Source organism: Somniosus microcephalus, chromosome 3 (assembly GCF_052327205.1).
Source record: "Somniosus microcephalus isolate GS21.2 chromosome 3, FLI_Smic_1.0, whole genome shotgun sequence".
Lineage (NCBI taxonomy): Eukaryota > Metazoa > Chordata > Chondrichthyes > Squaliformes > Somniosidae > Somniosus > Somniosus microcephalus.
Window position 1 is genome coordinate 350208416 of NC_140989.1, and position 21158 is coordinate 350229573.

Genomic DNA, 21158 nt, shown 5'->3' on the forward strand with positions numbered 1-21158 from the left:
ATTAACTTCATAGGTGTGACCACCTCCTGATACGGAGTCCAGGTACTTCTCCCCCTCCCTGATGTGTCGCAGTGTCTGAAGCTCAGACTCCAGCTCATCAACACAGAGCTGGAGTTCCTGTAGCAGCAGACACTTGTCACAGACGTAATTACCGTGAGCCTCAATGGGGTTCACCGGCTCCCACATCTCGCAACAGTAACATATCACCTGCTCCATTCTAGGTAATTAATTAAATTTTTTATTGTTAGTTATGGACACCCTCTGCCCGATTTTAGATGCTAGTATCCCCTTTAATTAATTGGATTTAAATTAAATCAATCCCTCTAGTTACACCAGTTAAATGGTTTACCAACAGTCATTCTGCACCAGAAAGGCCTTATTAACTACAACCCACAGAGTTAAAGTTTGAAAAGAGCACCTAACACCCCACTTACCCTAACTCACACTTACCCAAACTCACAGCACTCTTTGATGACTCGCACTATTTTGTTGTTCTGCAAGAAATTTGTTTAAAAAAAAATTCATACCTTCCCCATCTCGTTCCATCCTTCCAAAAATGCTACTACTATCTGAGGAGCCACCAAAGAAAATGTTTTGAATGAAGAACATATTGTAATTTATTAAGCACTAATCTTTTTGAGGAGAGGTTAATGGGAGAGAGAGGGGAGATGGAAGTATGGTTGCAACAATGAAGATCATCCAGTTCAGACCGACAAGTGATCACCAAATTGATAGCTGTTGATTTTGTGGGTAATGGTGAGGATATAGAATGCAAAAAAATGGTAACAACTCGCTTCGCATAGCCAAGGACCCTGTCAATCTAAAATGGAGGATCCTGTCAGCATAAAATGGTGGTGAAATGTCGACATCGCTGAGTCACTTGCATATTGTAAGAAATGATCATGTTAACTCAAGAAACTGTGAAGGCAGCAGGAAGTAAAATAAAAGAAGCTAAACTGATCTGTGGCTGCTAATATGGCTGGCACCCACGATGTCACACCTTGCTGGTGGAAACAATGTAGGGCGGAGTGCAGAGGTTATACAGACAATAGGCGATCAGAAAACACATTACCATGATTGCAAACGCATTACCATAATGATTAGGTGATCGTGAAACCATTACCAGCATATTTACTTAACTATAAACCATTCAGTGAAATGTGACTTCTTTGTTTCATACTGCCAGGCCAGGAAATCAAATTAAATGTATACATGTACAGCTCGGGATTGGTGCAGACTGTACGATGTGTTAATGTCTTCTCAAATGCAAGTATAATAATGTGGCACACTGTATGAAAGATTGCTTGCTCTGGTTTAGCCTGTCGGGACTCTTCTGGAGTCAGGACTGTGCTGTATCAGAGTAAGTCTCCCGGGATGACGGAATAAAAACTGTTGAACTCAACCAGTATTCGACTCAGTGTTTGTACTGAACCAGATTGAGGATCAAAAGAATCCGTTTCAACAATGGTGCAAAATTGTTGGAGAAATGTGTCATATTAATTCCAACAGTGAAACAGTTATTTGGCCTTAGTATGGACTGAATAAAATGTCTTCAGCAAGAGAATAGGAGATATGATTGGCACTGCTCTTGTATGAAATAAACTGGTTATGTGTGTGCTAAAATAGCTTCGAGAGAAATTTGAGGCCACTATGGGGCAATTTAAAACCTACTTGCTCAGCAGAAACCTGGCGGGTGGGCAGTTAAAATTGCCCTGGCTCTGCACGATCACAACATCTGCAATTTTAACCTGCTCTCCTGAGCAGGCAGCAAGGACATGCACCCGGAGCCAACAGGGTCCTTCTTTACAAATGCATGTTGCAGCCCGATGACATAATTGAGACCCGACTGTCATTTTAACTCCGGCCTGAGTGGGGAATCCACCTGGAGTTAAAATCGGGGCCTTATTCATTTCCCAACATTCTGATCAAAAGCAAAATAAGGGTAGGGCTACAGCTATCAAGGGTGGGCTTGTTTTTGTATATGGATTTCTTACCGAGCTGAAATCTGTGCTTCCAATTAACAGTGAACGGCTGCAGGAAAAGTTGACAGTTGTATGGGGGGGTAAAATGCTTGGGAACAAAAATGTTGGCAAAAACCGATCATTTACCGAGGATGCCTTGGAGGTTTTGCTGCAGTAAGTCAAGCAAAGGAGGGAGCCCATTTTGGAAAAGCAGGGCACTCTCCCGTGAAAGCAGAGGGCCAACCTGCCTGGAGTACTAGAATTACAGAACTTACAGCACAGAAACAGACCATTCGGCTCAACAAGTCTATGCCGTTGCTCATCACACCCAATCAACATATCCTTCTATTCCTTTTTCCCTCATGTACTTCTCCGGTACTTAGTACTTATCTGGATTGAAGTAGCCTGGAGAATGACATTTTCAGGAGGACTGTCAAGGTAAGTGAATCATAGAAATTTACAGCACAGAAAGAGGCCATTCGGCCCATCTTGTCCGTGCCGGCCGACAAGGAGCTATCCACCCTAATCCCACTTTCCAGCACTTGGTCTGTAGCCTTGCAGGTTACGGCACTTCAAGCGCATATCCAAGTACTTTTTAAATGTGATGAGGGTTTCTGCCTCTACCACCCTTTCAAACAGTGAGTTCCAGACCCCCACCACCCTCTGGGTGAAAACATTTCTCCTCAAATACCCTCTAAACTTCCTACCAATTCCTTTAAATCTATGCGCCCTGGTTATCGACCCCTCTGCTAAGGGAAATAGGTCCTTTCTATCCACTCTATCTAGGCCCCTCATAATTTTATACACCTCAATTAGGTCTCCCCTCAGCCCCCTCTGTTCCAAAGAAAACAACCCCAGCCTATCCAATCGTTGCTCATAGCTAAAATTCCCCAGCCCAGGCAACGTCCTTGTAAATCTCCTCTGCACCCCCTCTAGTGCAATCACATCCTTCCTGTAATGTGACCAGAGCTGCACGCAGTACTCTAGCTGCAGCCTAACTAGTGTTTTATACAGTTCAAGCATAACCTCCCTGCTCTTGTATTCTATGCCTCGGCTAATAAAGGCAAGTATCCTGTATGCCTTCTTAACCGCCTTATCTACCTGGCCTGCTACCTTCAGGGATCTGTGGACATGCACTCCAAGGTCCCTCTGATCCTCTGCACTTCTCAGTCCTACTATTTATGGTGTATTCACTTGCCTCGTTAGCCCTCCCCAAATGCACGTATTATTACTGTTGGGACGTAGCACACATGGCATGAATGAGAATTGTGAGCTCAGAAGCCTCAGGGAAGTAGCAGGCAAAGCAAATCAACAACCTTTCCCCTTTTCTACACACTTTTACTACAGGAAAGGTAGGTCACACAAATAGCCTGAGCTGACACAAAAATGTTGAAGGGTGTCCTCAGAGACCTCCAGACCACCAAGATGGGCCGATGAGAATGTTTTTGGGTGACCTGGGATCACACTCACAGGAATTTCATCCAAAATGAATCCGAGTGGTGATTGGCGTACGGTGATTCTGCTCTTCAGTGGCGTAAGTGAGGGAGGGAAAGGGTTCAGTCCACGGTGGAGAAGAAGAGGATCAGCAAGTGATCATATTGCTGGCATTCTAGATTCATCTACTAAACGCTTAATGGATTTTGAACAGCAGTGGTTTGGCATGAGATATGATGGTGAATGGTAAATGTGTGAGACTTTGGCCTCATCCTCTGCTTCTACAGCTTTCACTGCAGGAGGCTTTTGTTCTAATAGGGAAAAAAAGCACAAATTTCAATACTTGAAAGAATCTTGAATGTACCCAAATCTAAATGTACCAAAATTAATGTTTGTAGCTGATCTGATTCAATAGATCAAATTCAGATTAGCTTCACTATTCGGCTTGTATTTATATCCATCACTGTCACACAAGTTTCTTCTTGGTCCATACATTACCCAACAGCAGCTATTTCTCCAAACTTCATTGCACATAGCTGTCAACTCAACTTCCCGAAGAAGCTGACTGAAGACAAATTACTGGAAACAATTCCACCATCTGCAGAATACGTTCTTGTATAAAAGACTTAAAATATTGCATTGTTTTGGAAGCTTGATAGTAGTTTACAAGGTCTCCGCTGTAATTCGAAAAGGCAGGTTATGACATAAGAACATAAGAACATAAGAAATAGGAGCAGGAGTAGGCCAATCGGCCCCTCGAGCCTGCTCCGCCATTCAATAAGATCATGGCTGATCTGATCCTAACCGCCAATCTACTATCACAGAACCATCTCCTGAATCTAACAGAATTAGACACAAGAAATAGGAGCAGGATCAGGCTACACGGCCCCTGGGCCCGCTCCGCTACCCGCAGGGCCATGTCCGATCCGAACCTAGACTCATGTCCAAATTCCTGCCCGTTCCCCGTAACCCTTAATTCCCTTTACTTCTAGGAAACTGTCTATTTCTGTTTTAAATTTATGTAATGATGTAGCTTCTACAGCTTTTTGGGGCAGCATATTCCATGGAGCTACCACCCTCTGAGTGAAGTAGTTCCTCCTCATCTCAGTTTTGAAAGAGCAGCCCCTTATTCTAAGACTATGCCCCCTAGTTCTAGTTTCACCCATCATCGGGAACATCCTCCCCGCATCCACCCGATCCAACCCCTTCACAATCTTATATGTTTCAATAAGATCGCCTCTCATTCTTCTGAACTCCAATGAGTAGAGTCCCAATCTACTCAACCTCTCCTCATATGTCCATCCCCTCATCCCCGGGATTAACCGAGTGAACCTTCTTTGTACTGACTCGAGAGCAAGTATGTCTTTTCTTAAGTATGGACACCAAAACTGTATGCAGTATTCCAGGTGCGGTCTCACCAATACCTTGTACAACTGAAGCAATACCTCCCTATTTTTATATTCTATCCCCCTAGCAATGAAAGCCAACATTCCATTGGCCTTCTTAACCACTTGCTGCACCTGCATACTAACCTTTTGAGTTTCGTGCACCAGGACCCCCAGATCCCTTTGTACTTCAGTACTTTCCAGTTTCTTGCCATTAAGATAATAATTTGCTCTACGATTTTTCCTGCCAAAGTGCATAACCTCACACTTTCCAGTATTGTATTCCATCTGCCAAATCTCTGCCCACTTACTTAGCCTGTCTATGTCCCCTTGCAGGTTTTTTATGTCCTCCTCACTCACTACTTTCCCTCCCATCTTAGTATCATCTGCAAACTTTGATATGTTACACTCGGTCCCCTCCTCCAAATCGTTAATATAGATTGTAAAGAGTTGGGGACCCAGCACTGACCCCTGCGGAACACCACTAGCTACTGATTGCCAGTCTGAGAATGAACCATTTATCCCAACTCTCTGCCTTCTGTTAGATAGCCAATCCTCTATCCATGCCAGAATATTACCCCCAATCCCGTGATTTTTTATCTTAAGCAATAATCTTTTGTGTGGCACCTTGTCAAATGCCTTTTGGAAGTCTAAATACACTACGTCCACTGGTTCACCTTTATCCACCCTATATGTTACTTCCTCAAAGAACTCCAGCAAATTTGTAAAACATGACTTCCCCTTCATAAAACCATGCTGACTTTGTCCTATTAAATTATGATTATCCAAATGTCCTGTTACTGTCTCCTTAATAATGGACTTCAAAATTTTACCTACCACAGATGTTAGGCTAACCGGTCTATAGTTTCCAGCCTTCTGTCTACTGCCCTTTTTAAATAAGGGTGTTACATTAGCAGTTTTCCAGTCTGCCGGGACCTTTGCTGAGTCCAGGGAGTTTTGGAAAATTATTACCAATGCATCCACAATCCTTACCGCCACTTCCCTCAAGACCCTAGGATGTAAGCCATCAGGTCCAGGTGATTTATCCGCCTTGAGTCCCATTATTTTACCGAGTACCACTTCCTTAGTGATTTTGATCGTGTTTAGCTCCTCCCCCCCTATAACCCCCTGTTTGTCCAGTGTTGGGATATTCTTAGTGTCCTCTACTGTAAAGATTGATGCAAAATATTCATTCAGTGTTTTTGCCATCTCCATATTTCCCACCATTAATTTCTCGGTCTCATCCTCTAAGGGACCAACATTTACTTTAGCCACCCTTTTTCTTTTCATATAACTATAAAAACTCTTACTATCTGTTTTTATATTTTTTGCTGTGAAGGGTACACATCTGAAACGTCGTAAGCTGTCCTCTCCCTTTACATATATTGACTGACCTGCTATGTATTTACGCTTTTATTTAGGATTTCCAGTTTTTGTTTTTTATATTACTTTACTGCAATTCCTTGCCCTGCAATTTCCCTGCAATCTGTTAAATCACCCTTTGATATCTAAATGTGTCTATCATTAGTTGGATGAGCTCAAGCTAGTTTCTATGTGCGAGGGCAATTTAACTTCTCTCTCTTACCTTTGATGGTGGTAGTCACTGCCTTTTATTTCTCAGGCTCGCACAATGATCCAAATGTCAGCTGTGGCGCACACTTGCCTCTGAGTCAGAAGGTTGTGGGTTCAAGTCCCACTCCAGAGACTAGAGCACAAAAAATCTAGGGCTGACGCTCCAGTGCAGTGCTGAGGGAGTGTGGCACTGTTTGGATGTGACATTAAACTGAGGCCCCGTCTGCCCTCTCCGGTAGACATAAAAGATCCCACGGCACTATTTCGAAGAAGAGCAGGGGAATTATCCCCGGTGTCCTGGCCAATATTTAGTCATCAATCAACATCACTTTAAAAAAAAATTCTGGTCATTATCACATTGCTGTTTGTGGGAGCTTGCTGTGCGCAAATTGGCTGCCATATTTCCCACGTTACAACAGTGACTACACTTCAAAAGTACTTCATTGGCTGTAAAGTGCTTTGAGACGTCCGGTGGTCGTGAAAGGCGCTATATAATTGCAAGTCTTTCTTTCAAGAAATGATTGCCAATAAGGTCTGCTGAACTCTTTCGGATAGTTTGTTTAATGGGTGCATGGTGGTATTTGCTGTGCACCAGCCTGCGTGATGTTTGGGTTTTATTTTCTGTATACAGGGCTGATACTTTGAGATTTTTATTGACAATTATTCATAAGTTCTCAAAGTGAACTGACTCAGTTTTGACTATTTCAGATCTATTGAGGTTGAAATATTGTAGGTTTTTAACGCATAGATATCTGGAGTTCCAAATGATTGTAGCCTTTCCATTACACAGCACCTGTGTTACAACCACACCTGCTCAAACCACACAGTTACCCCAGTCAGCCACAAAATGAAAATGAAATGCATAAACAATGGGGAAAGTAAAGTCATTCCAACACTACAATAACATTAGCACAATCTAACTCCAAAATGCAATTAACATCGGCGCTTCAGCCTGGCAGTGCTTTGATAAAGAGGCAAAAGATGTTCACTAGAATTTTAACAAACAACATTTTATTCCTGATTAAAAATATTACCTTGTTACACATGCATGGCACTCGGTGTTTACTAGACTTGCCCGTGTCCGTTTAATTTCTGAGAGACTTTGCACTGGAAGTTTCTGTAAGTGGGAGATCGAAATGGCACGGCACTCTCGACAGGGCACCTGGGACCTGTGCGAACAGGGCAAGCAACTGTGTATGTCCTTAACCAATCAGATTGAAGAATCGTTAATGAGCAGCACAGAGTCTGAACCAGGAAGTGTAAGTTAGAATATTGAATTCAATGTCAAATCAGGTACAGAGAGTGAAATAAAGAGAGGGAAAGAAAGAGTGGAGTAAGAGAGAGAGAGAGAAAAAAGACAGATCAGGAATGTGTTATGTCAGAAATTATGAACACAATCCCATTTCCTTTCCCTCTGTCATTTCACATAGCTTACATCTTCGTGGCATTATGGGATATATGTCAATGCCACCCATAATGGAGTTTTTTTTCCAACGCTAATATAAACTTGCATAGATGAATGGATAAAGTATAAAACTAATGCATCATATTAAAAACCTGAGGTAAAAAGAAAAATGCTGTAAATCTGAAATAAAAATAGAACATACCAGAAACGCAGAGCAAATTGATCAGCATTTAAAAGAAAAAGACTTTTTACCATTTCATCAGAATTTTAAAAAGAAAGAATTGCATTCACATTTTCAGGACATCCCAAAGTGTTTCACAGCCAATGAAATGCTTACTTTTGAAATGTTTATATTCCCTTGAATATAGAAGATTAAGAGGTCGTCGTTGTACGTGTCTTCACACTGTTCCCTTTGGGGAACTGTATGAAGTGGTGGAAGGATTTCTGGCCGCGTTAACGCTCCTTCTGTGACCGTAACCATCTACATACCAGCCATTAGGGTGGTTAGTCCTATGGCGAGAGGGTTTTACGGGCTCCCACAACCCATACGAGGGGGGGGGGGTGGGGCCACCCACACCCACGAACGCAAGTATCCCGCTGGATGTCAACCCAGAATTTAGAGCCGGAGCTCCGACTCCACTTGCCAGGACTGTCTGGAGCGGGGTTCGAAACCCTACACCTTCTGGCCCAGCGGCGGGGATGCTACCGCTATGCCAAAGGCCCACTCTGATTAAGAGGTGAGCTAATTGAATTGAGGTGTTTAAGATGATTAAAGGAGTGATCGGGTAGATAGCAAGAAACTATTTCCTCTGGTGGGGGAGTCCAGAACAAGGGGGCAGAACCTTAATATTGGAGCCAGGTCGTTCAGGGGTGATGTCAGGAAGCACTTCTTCACACAAAGGTTAGTGGAAATCTGGAACTCTCTCCCCCAAAAAGCTGGTGAGGCTGGGGGTCAACTGAAAATTTCAAAATTGAGATTGATCGATTTTTGTTAGGCAAGGGTATTAAGGGATATGGAACCAAGGCGGGTCGATGGAGTTAAGGTACAGATCAGCCATGATCTCATTGAATGGTGGAACAGGCCTGAAGGGCTGAATAGCCTCCTCATGTTCCTGTAAGTGCAGTCACTGTTACGTGATTATTTTAAAATCAAATCACTTAATGCACTCTACAGCTTAAAAGCTTATTTTGTCTTTTTTCTGTTTTATTCCTGCTCACTGACCTAGGTTGGTTAGAGCAGAAATTGATTAATACCAAGATATGCCTAAACCTGTCTATAATATTTAGAGTGGCGCTTCCAGTGAGCTTAATTTGCTCCAATCAACAATAACTTGCTCTCTATTTCAACTCTGACCATATTTTGCACATCAGAGGAGTTATTTTGTATATTTTAAAAAGAACGCAGGTTTTACTGCACATTTTTGAATTTCTTTTCTTTCCCCTAACTCTGAAATACAGATTGGCAGTAGATACACTGTCGCTTGAACAAAGGAAAAGCACAAAGTGGTCTTACATATGTTGTTGCAATTTGTTTGTGAACCGTTCTCAAAGTAAGAGCAGCTTAGTTGTTAGAAGCGAAACCACAAAAAAAATTATGTTTATTTGTGGATCATCGCTGAGCTTTAAAGAAGCTTTTAGAAAAGAGTAGTGGGCGTTTATTCTGTGTCTGCAATAATGCTGCTGCATTTCCTGAACAAAGGCCTAATTAGAAATCATTTGGACTAAAAGCCTGCTATTGCCTCTATTATAAAAGAAATGTACACCTTAAAGGCCCGGTTTGTCTTCCGCTGACCCTTTTGAAAATGGCAGTTTTTGCAATAACTTGAGAGAAGCAAGCTTCCTTCTCTTTAATCTAAGGGCTGGGTAAGTGCCCAAAGTAACGGTCTGTGGTACCACTTTAATCAACGTAATGCAGCTCGCCAGACTGCAGGCTTTGGGCTAGTACAAAGAGACACACAGATGTGAGCCCGTGAGAGGGCATTGGGCGTTAAAAGCTATACGAGATGAGAGGACTGGGCCAAAAAGGAGTCAGTGACATGGCAGGCAAAAGATCGGACGCACTGGGGAAATGATGCAGTTGCGTTATGTCAGTAAGGGTGTGCTGGCAAAAGCCAGCTGGTCCCTGTGTCTGGCACCATCTCTTCTACGAGGCACTTGTGAAATGAAGTGCACAGTGATGGATCTTTGTTTAGTTCAAAGGTTTTTTACCGCTTTATTCTGAAGCCCCATTGTGAATTCATAGGGCTTAAAATATGTATCACTGTCCCTTTCATTTTTGTACTTCTGAAACAAATCAAAGGGAAAAAGTTTCTCCAAAAGTTAAAGCTAGTTTGAAATTTTAAAATGTTTGGCCCCATGCCACCTTGTGCTACTGTCTGGATAGAGCCATCATAGCATTGCAAAACAAGGTGAGACTCACTTTTATGCTACTTTTCAAATATAGTACAGTTAAAGCACCTTCCGCTTCACTTCAATGTGTTTGTTTTAAGTGAAAAGTAACCTTTATAAAAAGTGTTTGTTCAGTTTGTAGGACTGTGCATCTGATCTTAGCCTTCTTAGGCCTATGTAGTCTTTTTCAAAAGAAACAGTCATGGAAATGAGCCATTTGCTACTGCTTTAGTTTATATTTTCATTTTATTTAAATAAATATTATTGATTATAGTATTAGAAAAAAACAAATACATCGGCCATACAGCTGCTATGCTATATTACCTCTAACAAGGAATATATGCAGAGGAATTGTTTCCATTTTACTTCAGTTACCTTGGTTGGACTAAAGGTGCGATATGGAAGGTTCCCCTGGGCACTTTAAAATGCAGCTTTTGGGTCAGTCAGCTGGGAAGCTAACAATCCTCAAGCTGGGCATGAATGATGTAAACCTTTTCTTTGTAGGCTGCCAAATTGCGGTTGTCAATTTAACACCATTGTGGTCTCTTCGCCAAGTAGTTGGTTGACAAATTCTAAACTCAACGCAGATTGCAGAAGACTAGTATTATACTATCTGGCCTGTGTTGGGTTTTAAATTGGAGTCTAAAACATTTTTGGAATTCTTAATTAATTTGTATTTCAATACTCTTTTAGTGCTGTGATATGTTCTAGTGATATGTACTGCTTACTGAATAACAAAGCAAATTTCTAAAGGCTTTGAATAGTTAGCAAAGACTTTGTTAAGACCTACACTTGCTTAAGTGAGTGGGTGAAACTGTAGCAGATGGATTTCAATGCAGGTAAGTGTGAGGTCATCCATTTTGGACCAAAAAGGGATAGGTCCTAGTATTACTTAAATGGTGAAAAGCTCGGAACAGTGGAGGTCCAAAGAGATTTAGGGGCCCAGGTTCAGAGATCATTAAACATAAGAACATAAGAAATAGGAGCAGGAGTAGGCCAATCGGCCCCTTGAGCCTGCTCCACCATTCAATAAGATCATGGCTGATCTGATCCTAACCTCAAATCTTCTATCACTCTCCATCCACCCGAACCCATGTGATCTCCCGGGAGAGGCGAAAAACCAGATAAAAGACCCAATGGCCAATTTGGGAGAAAAAAATCTGGGAAATTCCTCTCCGACCCATCTAGGCGATCGAAATTCTTCCAGGAGATCACTCTGTCCCTATATTTTCTACAGTACTTACCTTCTGTAAAGGCGATCTCCACCCCAGCCAGGAACAGGAATAAAACCATCTCCTGAAATCTAACACAGAATTAGAACACAGTAGGAGCAGAACCAGGCTACACGGCCCCTGGGCCCGCTCCACTACCCACAGGGCCATGACCATTCCGAACCTAGACTCATGTCCAATTTCCTGCCCGCTCCCCGTAACCCTTAATTCCCTTTACTTCCAGGAAACTTTCTATTTCTGTTTTAAATTTATTTAATGATGTAGCTTCCACAGCTTTCTGGGGCAGCAAATTCCACAAACCTACCACCCTCTGAGTGAAGAAGTTTCTCCTCATCTCAGTTTTGAAAGAGCAGCCCCTTATTTTAAGATTATGCCCCCTAGTTCTAGTTTCACCCATCATTGGGAACATCCTCACCGCATCCACCCGATCAAGCCCCTTCACAATCTTATATGTTTCAATAAGATCGCCTCTCATTCATCTGAACTCCAATGAGTAGAGTCCCAATCTACTCAACCTCTCCTCATATGACCACCACCTCATCCCTGGGATTAACCGAGTGAACCTTCTTTGTACTGACTCGAGAGCAAGTATGTCTTTTCTTAAGTATGGACACCAAAACTGTACGCAGTATTCCAGGTGTGGTCTCACCAATACCTTGTACAACTGCAGCAATACCTCCCTGTTTTTATATTCCATCCCCCTAGCAATAAAAGCCAACATTCCATTGGCCTTCTTGATCACTTGCTGCACCTGCATACTAACTTTTTGAGTTTCGTGCACCAGGACCCCCAGATCCCTTTGTACTACAGTACTTTCCAGTTTCTTGCCATTAAGATAATAACTTGCTCTATGATTTTTCCTGCCAAAGTGCATAACCTCACACTTTCCAGTATTGTATTCCATCTGCCAAATCTCTGCCCACTTACTTAGCCTGTCTATGTCCCTTTGCAGGTTTTTTATGTCCTCCTCACTCACTACTTTCCGTCCCATCTTTGTATCATCTGCAAACTTTGATATGTTACACTCGGTCCCCTCCTCCAAATCGTTAATATAGATTGTAAAGAGTTGGGGACCCAGCACTGACCCCTGCGGAACACCACTAGTTACTGGTTGCCAATCTGAGAATGAACCATTTATCCCAACTCTCTGCTTTCTGTTAGAGAGCCAATCCTCCACCCACACCAGAATATTACCCCCAATCCCGTTATTTTTTATCTTGAGCAATAATCTTTTGTGTGGCACCTTGTCAAATGCCTTTTGGAAGTCTAAATACACTACGTCCACTGGTTCCCCTTTATCCACCCTGTATATTACTTCCTCAAAAAACTCAAGCAAATTTGTCAAACATGACTTCCCCTTCATGAAACCATGCTGAGTTTGTCCTATTAAATTATGTTTATCAAATGTCCCGTTACTGTCTCCTTAATAATGGACTCTTAACATTTTACTAACCACAGATGTTAGGCTAACAGGTCTATACTTTCCAGCCTTCTGCCTACTACCCTTTTTAAATAAGGGTGTTACATTAGCAGTTTTCCAATCTGCCGGGACCTTTGCTGAGTCCAGGGAGTTTTGGAAAATTATTACCAATGCATCCACAATCCCTACCGCCACTTCCCTCAAGACCCTAGGATGCAAGCCATCAGGTCCAGGGGATTTATCCGCCTTGAGTCCCATTATTTTACCAAGTACCACTTCCTTAGTGATTTTAATCGTATTTAGTTCCTCCCCCCCTAGAGCCCCCTGTTTGTCCAGTGTTGGGATATTCTTAGTGTCTTCTACTGTAAAGACTGATACAAAATAATTGTTCAGTGTTTTTGCCATCTCCATGTTTCCCACCATTAATTTCCCGGTCTCATCCTCTAAGGGACCAACATTTACTTTAGCCACCCTTTTTCTTTTTATATAACTATAGAAACTTTTGCTGTCTGTTTTTATATTTTTTGCTAATTTACTTTCATAATCTATCTTCCCTTGCTAAATCAATCTTTTAGTTATTGGTCAGGTACAAAACATAATCAAAAAGGCTAATGGAATGGTAGCCTTTATATCAAGAGGGCTGGAATATAAAGGGGATGAAGTTTTGCTACAGCTATACAAAGCCCTGGTTAGGCCACATCTCAAGTACTGTGTACAGTTCTGGGCATCGCACCTTAGAAAGGATGCACTGACCTTGGAAGGAGTGCAGCGCAGATTCATCAGAATGTTACCAGGGCTTCAAGGGTTAGATTATGAAGAGAGAATGGCCCAGAAATTTGGGTCGGGGGCTTCCCGCGGGTGCAAGCCCCTGATCTGCACTTACCTTGCACGCCGGCCGTTGAGCTGTGGGCTCCCGTGGAATTCTGGTCCGGGCCTGGTCCAGCTGCTGGCGCGCAGTTCTTGCATATCCCAGGGGCGCAGTTAGTTCGATGCGTCACCTGGGATCACGTGGGCCATGGGCAGCCAATCGGAGCAGGGAATGCTCCATTCATAAGTCTGACAGGAAGTGCTGTCAAGACTTATAAATACTACAGCCCCAAAATAGCACTAAATCTTCAAATACATTTTTTTTTTAATCACATTTTTTAAATAAACTATAAATTACATGAAATAACTATTTTAAACAATAATTAAAATTTTTGAAAAAAATAATTTTATTTTCTAACGGGGCTAAAAATCAACTTACCTTGCTTTAAAGTATTTAAAAATAATAAACCTGTGGAAAAAATGTTTTAATTTTAATTAATTCACCACTTACCTTGTAAAAAGCAGGCCTTACGCCTGCTTTTTATATTTCTAAATTCTGCAGGCTTACCCTCCCGGGAAAACCTGTAAAAAAAAATGAAGTTTGATGCGCACACGCAGCCTCCCCCACGCACGTGTTCGACCTCTGAACCTCTTCGTTCAGAGGAATGGAAGTGCCGGTTTCCCGCGCATGCGTAGTGCATGCAGGAAACCGGCACTTCCATCGGGCCTACGGGTGAGTACCCCGTGCGTACTCACCCGTGGAGACCCGAATTTCTGGGCCATTATATAAACTAGGCTTGTATCCCCTGGAATATAGATGGTTAAGGGCTGATTTGATTGAGATTTTAGGATTTAGCACAAAAATCTAGGCTGACACTCCAGTGCAGTGCTGAGGGAGTGCTGCACTGTCGGAGGTGCCGTCATTCGGATGAGACATTAATCCGAGGCCCTGTCTGCTCTCTCAGGTGGACGTAAAAGATCCCATGGCACTATTTCGAAGAAGAGCAGGGGAGTTATCTCTGGTGTCCTGGGCAATATTTATCTCTCAATCAACTGAACAAAAACAGATTATCTGGTCATTATCACATTGCTGTTTTGGGAACTTGCTGTGCGCAAATTGGCTGCTGCATTTCCCACTTTACACCAGTGACTGCACTTCAAAAAAAACAGTACTTCATTGTGGGTAAAGCGCTTTGAGACGTCCGGTGGTCGTGAAAGGCGCTATATAAATGCAAATCTTTTATTAAAGGAGTTGATAGGGTAGATAGAGAGGAAGTTTTTCCGTTGCTGGGGGAGTCTAGGACAAGGGGAAATAACCTTAAAATCAGAGCCAGGCCATTCAGGAGAGAAGTTAGGAAATACCTCTTCACGCAAAGGGTGGTAGAAATGTGGAACTCTCTCCCACAAAAAGAAGCTAGATCAATTAATCATTTTAAATCTGAGACTGATAGATTGTTGCTAGACAAGGGTATAAAAGGAAATGGTGCCAAGGCAGGTAGATGGAGTTAAGATACAGATCAGCCATGATCTCATTGAATGGCGGAACAGGCTCAAGGGGCTGAATGGGCTACACCTGTTCATATGTACACTTTTGACTCTGAAAATCACTTTGAGTTTTGGTAAAAATTTCGTTCTATATACTGGTGAATTTTGGACTTCTTACAATATCAAATGGATTAAAACTGACACAGTGGCTCCAGGTTTCTTTGTGGGTTCCACCAGATTTCTGCCATAACTTTGGTGGAATTCCGGAGGAACCCACTGGAAAATAGCAGGGACCTTGTTGTGCCAGGTTCTCACTGATTCCAAGATTTTCTGCTTGGCCTTCTAAGGGGTGGAACCTCAACCCGCCCCATACAAGGCTCAGTTAGGACCTGACATACTACCGAGGGCCTCTGCAGACTCGGTCTTACTCGGATGCCCCCGAACCCACCATGGTAAAACCGGAAGTAAGTAATAGCATTCGCGGCGGGTTGCGGTCGGGTTTCAGATTTTTTAACAAATGAACCATCCGCCCCTCCCAGCCCTCTCCCGCCCGTGGTTAAAATCCCTTCTAACGTTGCAGGTCGATGACCTTTCATCAGAACTGGAAGATGCTAGTGATGAACAGCTTTTAAGCAAACACAGAGGCAGAGAAAAGGGAGGCAGGGAAAGGTCTGTGATAAGGTGGAGGGCAGGAGTGGCATAAAGGAATGATGGTCCAAGGCAAAAGTAGGTGATAATGAGACAAACATGGAAACACAAATTCCAGTCTGTAACCATTATGGAAATTCCACCCCATGTTGCACAAGTTCTGTGGTCTCGCTAGTTAGGACCAGTTTAATGTCTTGTGCTCTGAATGAATATACACTTGATGCTGGCTATCAAATACTAAAGGAAACTCCTTTGTTAAAATTTTTATACAACAAATACAGCCGCAAACCTACCCCCGATTAAGATCCTTTTGTGGAAAAAAAAAGTCTTGTTTTACAAAAATGGACTTAACTAAGATGTCATCCATCTTTGTTCTGGCAGGTGATTCAAGGGGCTGGATTTTCATTGGGCCATGGAGTCAGGATTGGAGGCGTGTGGGGGTTTAAAATCCCGAAATCGGGGGTCCCGACCCCATCCCGCCTCCATGCCAGTTTCAAAGGAGGTGGGTACCTGCCCCGCACTGGGACCCGCCTCCCCGAGGCGGGAAGGGGATTAGCGCCAATTAACTGCCTGTTAACAGGTCGTTAACAGGCAGTTTTTAGCCTAATCCCTATTTTCATTGTTGAAATGTGGGATTCCCGACGGCTCCAAACCACGCCAAGTTAGCGAGGTGGGCCGTCGGGATGAAGGGCTTGGAGGGGTCAAGATGTCTGGTGTTCAGGTGAGTGATGGGTGCATGAGTGCAGAGGTAAGTGTGTTTGGTCTGTGTAAAGTGTTTAAAGAAGTTCTACTAACCTTTACTTACCTTTACAGCCTTCCTTCCTTCAGGTCTCGGGAGTCCCTCATCTCACCGGCACAGAAAGCAGAATGGCCGCCCACTGTCAAAATCTGCAGCCTCTGCTTTCTGTTCCGGGGAGATCGCTAAATCATCCTGAGAGGAAGGAATTAACCTGGAGTACAGATTGTCAGTGTTTGACAGCTTCAAACAGCTGTGAAACGCTGATATTTCATCTGTCAAAAGGTCTTGACAGATGAAATTTCAATCTGTGACGTCACCTGTTGCCGGGTGGCCCTTAATTGGCCTGCTGAGTCCGCTGGGCTGGCTCAACAAAGTCAATCAAGTCAAAATCACGTGGGTTGGCTAGAACTCGATGGAGGCGGGACTACAACCCCAAAAGTTGTAGTCCCGCCTCCTCATTGAAAATCCAGCCCAAGGTAATTATGACAGATGAATGGCTGCAGGCTCTTTGGTCAAGGAGAACTGTTGTTCAAACCTGATGGTGTTGGGTTCCTTCCCCCATCTTCCCAATATGACTAAACCAGAAAACGGGTAAGGATTCTAGAAAACTGAGACATACTTTTATTTTTTATGAACATTTCACTCTGTTTTATTGGGAAATAAAGATTGTTGCTAAAACCAGGGCTACAGCTGAGAAGTAGGAAAATAACCATTGTCCCCAGGCCTGAATAAATTGTATAGATAAGTGTGTGAAACAACCCAAAGTTTATCTTCTAGGTCACAGTACATAAATGTATGAATGCATATCGGAATAATCTCATATAGACTGAAGATTTTATGAAACTTACTCTTTACATCTTTATTGTAATGCCACTGGCGTATTGAGATTTACAGAGACTTTGAGATTATTTTAGGTTTGTAGATCAGTCTTTGGAAGTTTAAAAATTCACAGGAACAACAGACATGCATTTAATATTCTGAGCACTCATCTCCTGAAAACAAACAAGTCTTACCATTTCTAAATAATGCTGAAGAGCCTGCAACATTATCTGCTTATAGCAATTAAACAATCATTGATACAAAGGTATATTCTTGAATTAAGTATAACTGTAGCTGGTCCAATTAGTGTGATTTCTAAGTACCATTTTGTCTCTTAACAGTTCCACTGTAATTCTTAAAAGCAGATCGTGTCCCCTACCATCTAGAAACTGTACATTTTTCAATAATGTGGGTGACATGTGAGATTAACAATTACACGATTTTTTAGCAATCTGTGTACTAGACTAGGCATGATCCCACTTTCCTTGAATTTAATGAAACATTGAACTCGGCTGAGGTTTTTAGGCTAAAAGTAATTAACGCATTAATGTAGAGAATTAAAGCATGAAAATAATTTGCAAAATACCAGAACTATGCAATAATCAAGTGACAATGTAACCAGCTAGGCCCATAAATTAGTTTATCCCTTTTAGTGGCTACTCCAGCGTAGGGCTGAATTCTAATGGGGAAGGAGGGTTGGGGGCGGGGGGAGGCTCTGAGGTGATGGGGAAACGCGGGAGAACTTTAACGGCAGGGCCTGATTTGCATGGGAAGCCTCTGTTTCCCACCAGCAGCCAGCCAGATTGAGAGGCTGGCTGGCTACGGGCGGGTAGGCCTGCGGTACTTGGCTGCACAGTGGAGGGAGGGAGGGATCACGTGGGAGTCAGGGACCTGCTGGAGGAGCACGGAAAGAGGAGTCAATGAAAGATCGGAGGCCGGGGAGCGGCCAGAGCACTTATTGCTGGTATTGTGAGGATCGCGGGTCGGAGGAGCACAGGGGAAGGCTGTAGGATGGGATGGGGCGGGGGTCAGTAAAGATCAGCGGCCTGAAGAGTGGGGGGGGGGGAGGCCTCATGGTGGGGATCAGAGGCTGGGGGGGGAGAGGGGTGGAGGGGATTGTTGGCCTGTGGGGCGGAGCTCTGGGTTTGAGCGGGATTCGTGGCCTGGGGTGGGGGATTGGAGGACTGGGGGAGGGGGGATTGGTGGACTGGGGCGGGGGGGGGATCGGAGGCCTCGCGGGGGTGGGTTAGGTGGGGATGCTGGATTCAGGAGGTAAATGGAAAGGCACTTAACTCCTGGATCCAGCAGTCCTCACCTCGCCTGGGGGGGTTTCACCCGACCAGCTAAAGAGCTAAAGCTAAATACAAAATGGAGGTTAAAGCAGAGGCTCATTATAATATTTAAATCAATGATCCACTTCCTGGCAGCGCATTGGCTGCCCACCTCCCCGTCACAACTCCGGTAAAACTGGAAGCGAGTGGGTTGGAGGCGGATTCAGGTCAGGAATTCAGATTTTTAACACTTTAACTACCCACATGTCCCCAACCCACCCGTTTTTATAGATTAAAATTCCCCCCATTGTTTCTTGAAAATAACCGGCTCCAGGCAGACATATTCAACCCGACTTCCACCTCTTGTTTCCCTTGTGGTCTTTTGTGTTACTTGGCTGTGAACTGTAATGTCCATCACATCCACTTTTACTTTGCGGATTGTCTCCTTGTGATTTAATTTCAGAATTTAGAATGATGTCGACAACAGTCGACTTAAAAAGTCCAGTTTTTAACCTTTAAAAATCCTTTTGGTGTAAGTAAGGTGACCAACAGCAGACCAGAAACAAAGGCCTAGAAATTCGATTAGGCCCGAAAACGGTCGGCGCCACCGCGGGCCAAGGCTAAGAGCCGTCTGCAAAAAGAGCGCCGGCAGCACCGGTATTTTGGTGCTGCCTGCTGATTTAAATGAGCGCAGCGCAGAACCTGCTGTGCAACGTGCTCTATCAGGCGGTAAGATCAGCAGGAGGTCGAAGGTCAGGTCTACAGGATCTGTGCGGCGTCCTCGGGAACTCGAGATTTATTAAAATGAACTGCAATGTTTCCAGTTATGTTTCTCGGATGACAGAGAGGGTATGCAAAATGAATGAAAGCATATACTGTAAATAGATTAATCTGTCATATTTTAAAGATGCAACCAATATTTTCGATTGTACTCCCTAGAATACAAATAAAAGCAACTTATTATTTTAATAGACATACATAGTGAATAAGCTTTGTTATTACAGAGGCTTTTCACTAAGTCTTTTTAGGAGTATATCTCTCTAGAATGTACCCGGATAAGCATTTTGAAAGGGCAATGGGGTACTGGAATTGGGAGATTTATTTGCGATACTGGATGCCGGAGATGGCGTAGGTGATCCATGATGCCTCCCTTAATAGACCAAGAGATGTGAAAATTTTACTGGGTACCCTGAATACCGATACGAGCAAATGCAGATGTACAAATCACTTCAGAAACAGGAAAAAGTCTAAGTTCTCCTTTAATTGAAAATATAATAAACACACACCTGTTACTTCAGAGGAAAAGGATGCATATTCTATATGGACGTTTGCAACAATAACAGTAAACATTTACAAAGCCCAAATGTCATTTCGTTTCCAGTTTACTGACACACTTATTAGGAAGATTGAAAATCTGGCGTACAAGTGTACGTCTTGCTCTACACAACTGACCGGCAGTAATGGATCAGGCCTTTAGATGCAGTACAAGTCCCCCAGACTATTTGTAACCAGATGCTGTTCTGTACACATTACATGCCAGAACTCACTGACCTGCTGCAGTTGAGTGCTGGCACGTAACATGTACAGAGCACGCATTCAATCTGCTGATGTGTTTCTGCAGCACTGACCATGAGCCATCTCACTGGACTGGACATACTCTGCATAGGTGTTGAAGACTTTGGCGGAGGTCTATAGATCCCCTGGGCCTGCACTTTCTCCTGGGCCTGTGCGCCAGCAACGGTTGCATGCACGGGCGTGTTTTGGAGAGGGCGGTAACGGGAGCGGCGGTGTCCAAAATCGCTGGGCGTATGTCAATTCGGCGTTGCACTCTGACTGACGTCAGGCTCTTGATCATTAAAATATTTGAAGCGAGCACAGGCAAAGGCAGCCCGGCCGACCCGCCCAATATGACGGCCGCCGCGTTCCGCACCGGAAGTGGGCGGAAGGGAGGAGGCCGCCATTTTTTCTTCAAAACCGGCCGCCGCTAAAGGTTCCAATTTCTAGGCCAAAATGTTTTATACGACCGTTTGAAAGACACATTGAGAGCTCAGCGGGAATTCACAAAATCTAATCAGCAAGAATAGATGGGTGTTAGCAGGAGGCAAGACCTCACACATTAAAACATTCGTTTCTGTCTCTAGGCTTTGCTTAAATTTAAAGATGTTCAGACATACACAGCAGGTAACTTAACCTGCCCCAAAAATCAAGGGAAAACTTTTTGTCTCTTGAAACCTGCAGGCTCTGAGTTCTGAGATTTAAAAGTTCTGTGAGAAGAAATATTTTCAGCAATCATTAAAGTAGCAACGATCGGAATCAATGCTGCAGTCTTTCTGCTCAACCTAAGTGCATATTATATTTAAGATCATTGTATTTTAATTATAATGGTAGTTTCATAAAAGACAAGTTTGATAATCAAATACTGAATTTGAATAAGCCTAATAATGTCTGTTGTATTAAAATTATAATATAAAAAATCTTTCATTAAAGATCTTATAGTTATTGAAATGAACAATTGTGTATTTCTCTGCAAATTCTTGCTCTCAGTTTCTCCTGGCTCAGAGTGTCTTCTGGCGATCAATCAATCACAATAAT